Below are 6,006 nucleotides of genomic sequence, written 5' to 3' on the forward strand. Positions count from 1 at the left end.
AAACAACGGAATCCTTTGGGGACTGATATTTAGAAGAGCTGCAGTGCCTATCATATAATTGCTGTGGTTGCTTACATTATATGCAATTTTTCCATTCTAAGATACGTGTGGTGGTGGTTTTTCATATGAAAAATGGTATGGGCCAAAGAATCAACCCTACACCTTCCTGATCCAAACTGCAACCACCACCATGCGCTCATTGCCTAAGTTTATCTGAACTACAATTAATATTTAGGGGAAATGCACGGTGAGGGCTAAGCATGCTCACTGGTCATGAAATGCTGACTGAGGACAAAGAATAATAAAAAAGTGATTACCAAGGGGGGTGGGAGAATTCTGAACAGGACCTCTCTATTGCAACATTTTGTTGAAGGCACAAACAAACACACACCAACTCACCCCAATGATATGTGCCAACAAACCACCAAATCTTGCTTGAAAGTCAGTATTTGGGCATGCAAACAGGCATGTTGAGTTATCAGAGGTATGTTGTTGTTTGTTGTTACAGAACAGAGGGGCGTTGCTTCCTAGTGACAGCAGTACTGGTGAGTGACATATTACAGTAAACAGGTTGGAATGACCAGGAAAAAGCAAGAGCACCTTTTGCCCAAGCAGTTGCATCAATATGAGTCACGCTAGGAATCTGAAGTCCTCCAAGTCTCCTCATCCATCAGAGCTGGATGAACCATTGTGCTAAATGGGCCACAGAGCAGGGCCCAAGCAAAGTGAAGCTATTGTTGCTCTCCAAGTTTGTAAAAATGGCTCCACTTGCCCTTTTCTTATGCCAATCAATGGTAGCTAAGAAATTTCTAGTTAATTTCACACTTCCTCCCATTAAAAAAAATGCAGTTATATCGAGGTTTTGGTAATAAACATGTTAATTTAAGTATTATAAATTGATTAAACAATTCAGCTGTTCAGTTCATGAGTATATTATAAAAATTTCAATAGTAATACGGAAAGCTGAGATAGTTTACATTTTATTCAGCAATTGTATTTGCTACAAAAGGATTAAAATTACACACCAGAAACTAAACAATCTCAAGTGTGCTCTTGACAATCAAATCCACCACCAATGAAAACTTCTCTTTATTAATTAAAATTGGCTTCCACCAAATACCCAACTAACAGCACAATGTTTGTCTTCTAAAAATTTCACTAAGGCTTACTCCCAGAGAAGTGGGCACTGAACTTAATGGAGTCTTCTTCTGAATAATATTGTATAGGAATGCACTGTAAAGCATTCATTGATTACTCTGTCAATGAAAGCTTGGTGGCTTTATCTTCTTGGTTGGGTAGCATAGAATCATTCCCTGACACAGTGACTTCTCCAAGATCAGCTTGAAATACAGATGGAAAGTGAGTTGCACCTTGAAACGTAATCTGATTTTGTGGCTCCTAACCACAAAGGGATTTCCAGACATAGCTGTTCATCAAGGAAAGATGTGTTTTGTCAAACAGAAAATTCAAAGTCTGCTTTTTCAATCCCTTTTTCATTTTTTGTCTATTAGCAGGTAATTATGCTAGCATCTGTAACTCTAACCCATCACCACTAACCACCACTTCCTTCATTATAGTATTTTTAATAAGCACTTTACATTTCCCCCCACTATTTTTACATTGAGATATGTCTGCCTGTGTGCACTGATATGTATGGTGCATGGGTTTAACCCAAATATTGTAGCAGGAAAATCGCTCACAGCACACTTGATACATTACAATCCACATATGTTTTACTACATGAACATCAATACCTTTAGAGGAAATTGTTACATACAGAGCAGCCCACAGTTCCATAGGAAAGTGTTTTTCCATGTAAAACTAATTTCCGTCCCCTTGGTACCAAGGGTCTTCTATTTCATTTCATTTCATTTCATTTCATTTCATTTTATTTATATATATAAAATATGGTCATGGCAAAGTAACAGAAGAATAAATTGCTCCTACTTGTACAGGCAGAAAAATGTAAAACTTAGACAAAGTTAAGAATGCTGAAGCTGATCCATGGAAGTTAGGCTAAATTATATTGGAGCCAGTCCCACAAATGGTACATGGAGTTTAAGAAGTGCCTGCTGGGTTGAACAAAAGGCCTCTCTGGTCCTGCATCCCACAGTGACCAACCAATCAGATGACTCTGGGAAGCCCACATGCAGCTCCCTTTCTTGAGCAGCTGATTGGTGAGATTTCAGCTTTTTGAAAAGGGCTTTGACATTTGGGTTGATCTGGGAAATTGTACACACACAGCAGTTTTTGGGGGGCTTATGATGCCCCATCCTTTAGGATACATACATGTAAACATGCTTGGTCATGTGTTTAGTATCCACCTAAATTGGGACCATTGGCTTTTGGCAGGCATAACAATAGTTTTATTTCTGGGGCTAATGTATAGGAGGGGACGCGGGTGGCGCTGTGGGCTAAAGCCTCAGCGCCTAGGGCTTGCCGATCGAAAGGTCGGCGGTTCGAATCCCCGCGGCGGGGTGCGCTCCCGCTGCTCGGTCCCAGCGCCTGCCAACCTAGCAGTTCGAAAGCACCCCCGGGGGCAAGTAGATAAATTGGTACCGCTTACCAGCGGGAAGGTAAACGGCGTTCCGTGTGCGGCTCTGGCTCGCCAGAGCAGCGTTGTCACGCTGGCCACGTGACCCGGAAGTGTCTCCGGACAGCGCTGGCCCCCGGCCAATAGATGTGAGATGGGCGCACAAACCCCAGAGTCTGGCAAGACTGGCCCGTTCGGGCAGGGGTACCTTTACCTTTACCTTTAATGTATAGGAATTTAAATGGATGTACAAATCGCTGGAGTATTTTCCACACAGAATGTTTGTGATCAAGTGTGATTGTTGAAGACTCTATATTGGAAGGGATGGATAACTTTTCTGTTTATGGCATACCGATTTTCATTATTTTGTATTTTTAATTAATAAGAAAAGAAAATGAATTGTCCTTATCTGGTGTATTATGAGGCAGCAGCGTTTTGCTGGCTGAAAGAATGGATGCTCCTCGAGAATACAGACATTTTGGATCTGGAAGGCTTCAATAACGCATTTGGTTGGCACGCATACCTATGGTATGATAAAATTAAGCTGCATAGTGCCTTTAAAAACCATATTGTCAGAAAAGCATTGTTTAATGTTTGGATAAGATATAAAGATCTATTGGAAAACAAAACCCCTAGATGGGTGTCACCAGTGGAGGCCAAGACAGTGAAGAAACTCAATATGGAGGTCGGATGGCCGAAGTATTGGGAAATCTTGGAACAGGAGGGAGATAAATGGAAATTACAAAGTTACGAGAAAATGAAACATAAAATACAATATTGGCTTCAATATCACCAAATAACGGAGTGTTTCAAACAGGATAGGAAAATTGGCTTTCAGGTGGAAAAATCAAAACTAGAGACTGAACTGTTAGAACCCAATACTAAGAATTTATCAAGAATGTATAACTTGCTGCTGAAATGGCATACACAGGATGAAACAGTTAAATCGGTTATGATTAAGTGGGCACAGGATGTTGGACACAACATTATGTCAGCTGACTGGGAATGGTTATGGAACACCGGCATTAAATTTACGGCATGTAATGCCTTAAAGGAAAACATTATGAAAATGGTCTATAGGTGGTACATGACCCCAGTCAAGCTGGCAAAAATTTATCATTTGCCCGATAACAAATGTTGGAAATGTAAAGAGACTGAAGGTACCTTCTATCACCTTTGGTGGACATGCCCGAAGATTAAGGCCTTCTGGGAAATGATCTATAATGAAATGAAAAAGGTACTTAAATGTACTTTTCCTAAAAAACCAGAGGCCTTCCTCTTGGGCATCGTCGGCCAATTGGTGCCAAAGAGGGATAGAACTTTTTTTATGTATGCTACAACAGCAGCAAGAATACTCATCGCAAAGTATTGGAAGACACAAGATCTACCCACTCTGGAAGAATGGCAGATGAAAGTGATGGACTATATGACACTGGCCGAGATGACAGGCAGAATCCGTGACCAAAGAAAAGAGACGGCGGAAGAAGAATGGAGAAAATTTAAAAGTTATCTTAAGGACTATTATAAACTTGAAGAATGTTAGAGTGTTGTGGTTTTTAGGAATAAAGGGATTCAGCGATATAAGGTCAGAATACAGAAATGACTAAGATGACAGAGGTTGGAAAGCTATAATTGGGAGTTGCTATAAAAATTATGGACATTGGGATGCAGAAAGGGAGGGGTATGGGGGAGTCCCACAAAAGAGGTGTATGAAAATATGTTATGAAACTATACGTGTTTGTATGTCTTTTTAAGTGTTTGTTTTGTTCTTTAAAATTCTGTAAAACCAATAAAAAATTTTATATATAAAAAAAAATGAATTGTCCTTATCTGGAGGCTAGGACCCAAACTTGTGGATTCAAGTTACAAGAAGGAGAGTCCAACTAAACATCAGGAAGAACTTTCTGACAGTAAGAGCTGTTCAGCAGTGGAACGGAGTCTCTCGGGAGGTGGTGGACTCTCATTCATTGGAGGTCTTTAAGCAGAGGTTGGATGGCCATCTGTCATGGATGCTTTAGTTGAGATTCCTGCAATGCAGGAAGCTGGACAAATAACCCTCAAGGTCCATCCCAACTCTAAAATTCTATGATTCTATGACTTGACCTTTCACTATTAGTACAATTGAATGACATGCATTTTAACAAATAATCCCACCAAATATTTAAAATACAGGAGCAGGACATCTTCTCTGGGTACAAAAAGAAGACCTGCTCAGATGTTTGCACCTGGTGCTAAAAACCGATTTTAAGAACCTCTTGTGCAGAAGCAGAATAACAACCAAACAAGAATGACAAGCAAATTACGTTTTGCTGGGAAAACTTTGCAAGTATGCAGGATGAGTTAATTCTAGCTCAAAGGATTAAAGGGGAAACAAAGATCTTCTCAAATATGCCAGGAAAAGAAAAGAAGCACTGTTATTTGTTTTGGAGACAACACCCAGTGTTGGTGCACACGAGGTACATGATGAAAAGCATAGCAAAGTAGACCCTGCCAGAACTCACATTACTTTGAATAGCAAGTGAAGTGAATGGGCTGAGTGATTACAAGTGCAGGCACAGAGCCTTGTAGAACTTGGAGTAGGATGAATTTGTCTGAACTAATGTTGCACTGTAGCTTGAACTGCAGCCGCTGGGTTGTTTCAAAGGAATATGAAGGATATGTTTTGTTTTGGGTTTTTAAAAATACATTTTATTGATTTAAATCATAAACAGAATTACACAATAACAACAAATATCCGGATTTGCTTCTAAGTAAGACATAGCTTCTTTCCGGTTCTAAGTTTTCACAAGCATCAATAAAGTAATTAATTGAAATTGTCATTCCACTGTGTTCCATGTGTGGGCGAAAGCTGTGTTGAAGGGATTGCGCATATTGAATAAAATCAAACCATGTTTCGTGGTACTCCTCTTTCCAGTACAAAGTTCACATCTTAAGGCAGTTAATTTGCCCATGGCTATAACGTCCCAGATCTCTGAGAGCCAGGCTTCAAAAAAGATCTGTGTTGAGGAATCTCCAGTGCCTGTCGATTACTAGCTTTGCAGCAATTAGCAGATGCATGATTAAATCTTTATTCATTAAGCTGTGAAACTCTCGAGATAAGTGAGTAGTACCACCTTTGGGTCGATAGGATATGTTTTAAACTCTGGATCATCAGATTTATATATATATTTATTAGATATCAGTATAGAAATTGAAAGGGAAACTAATGAAATCTGAAGACAATAGAACTTAAAGTCCAAATAGAAGTTTTAAAGAGGGACAGCAGTGAAGCACACAAAGTAGCAGCAGGGAACCTTTGGCTCATGGGCCTAATTAGACCCCGAGGCCTTCTAGTTTGGCCCATGACCATGTCCACCAGCCCTACACCTGATGTCACATATGGCATTGTGTGGGAGGCATGTAAAATCATGACTGGGCCAAGAAAGGGGGTTGTAGGCACCTCTGATCAACACCTGATCATTTTTGAGGTTCCA

Source organism: Podarcis vaucheri (assembly GCF_965113315.1).
Source record: "Podarcis vaucheri genome assembly, chromosome: 1".
Taxonomy (NCBI): Eukaryota; Metazoa; Chordata; class Lepidosauria; order Squamata; family Lacertidae; genus Podarcis; species Podarcis vaucheri.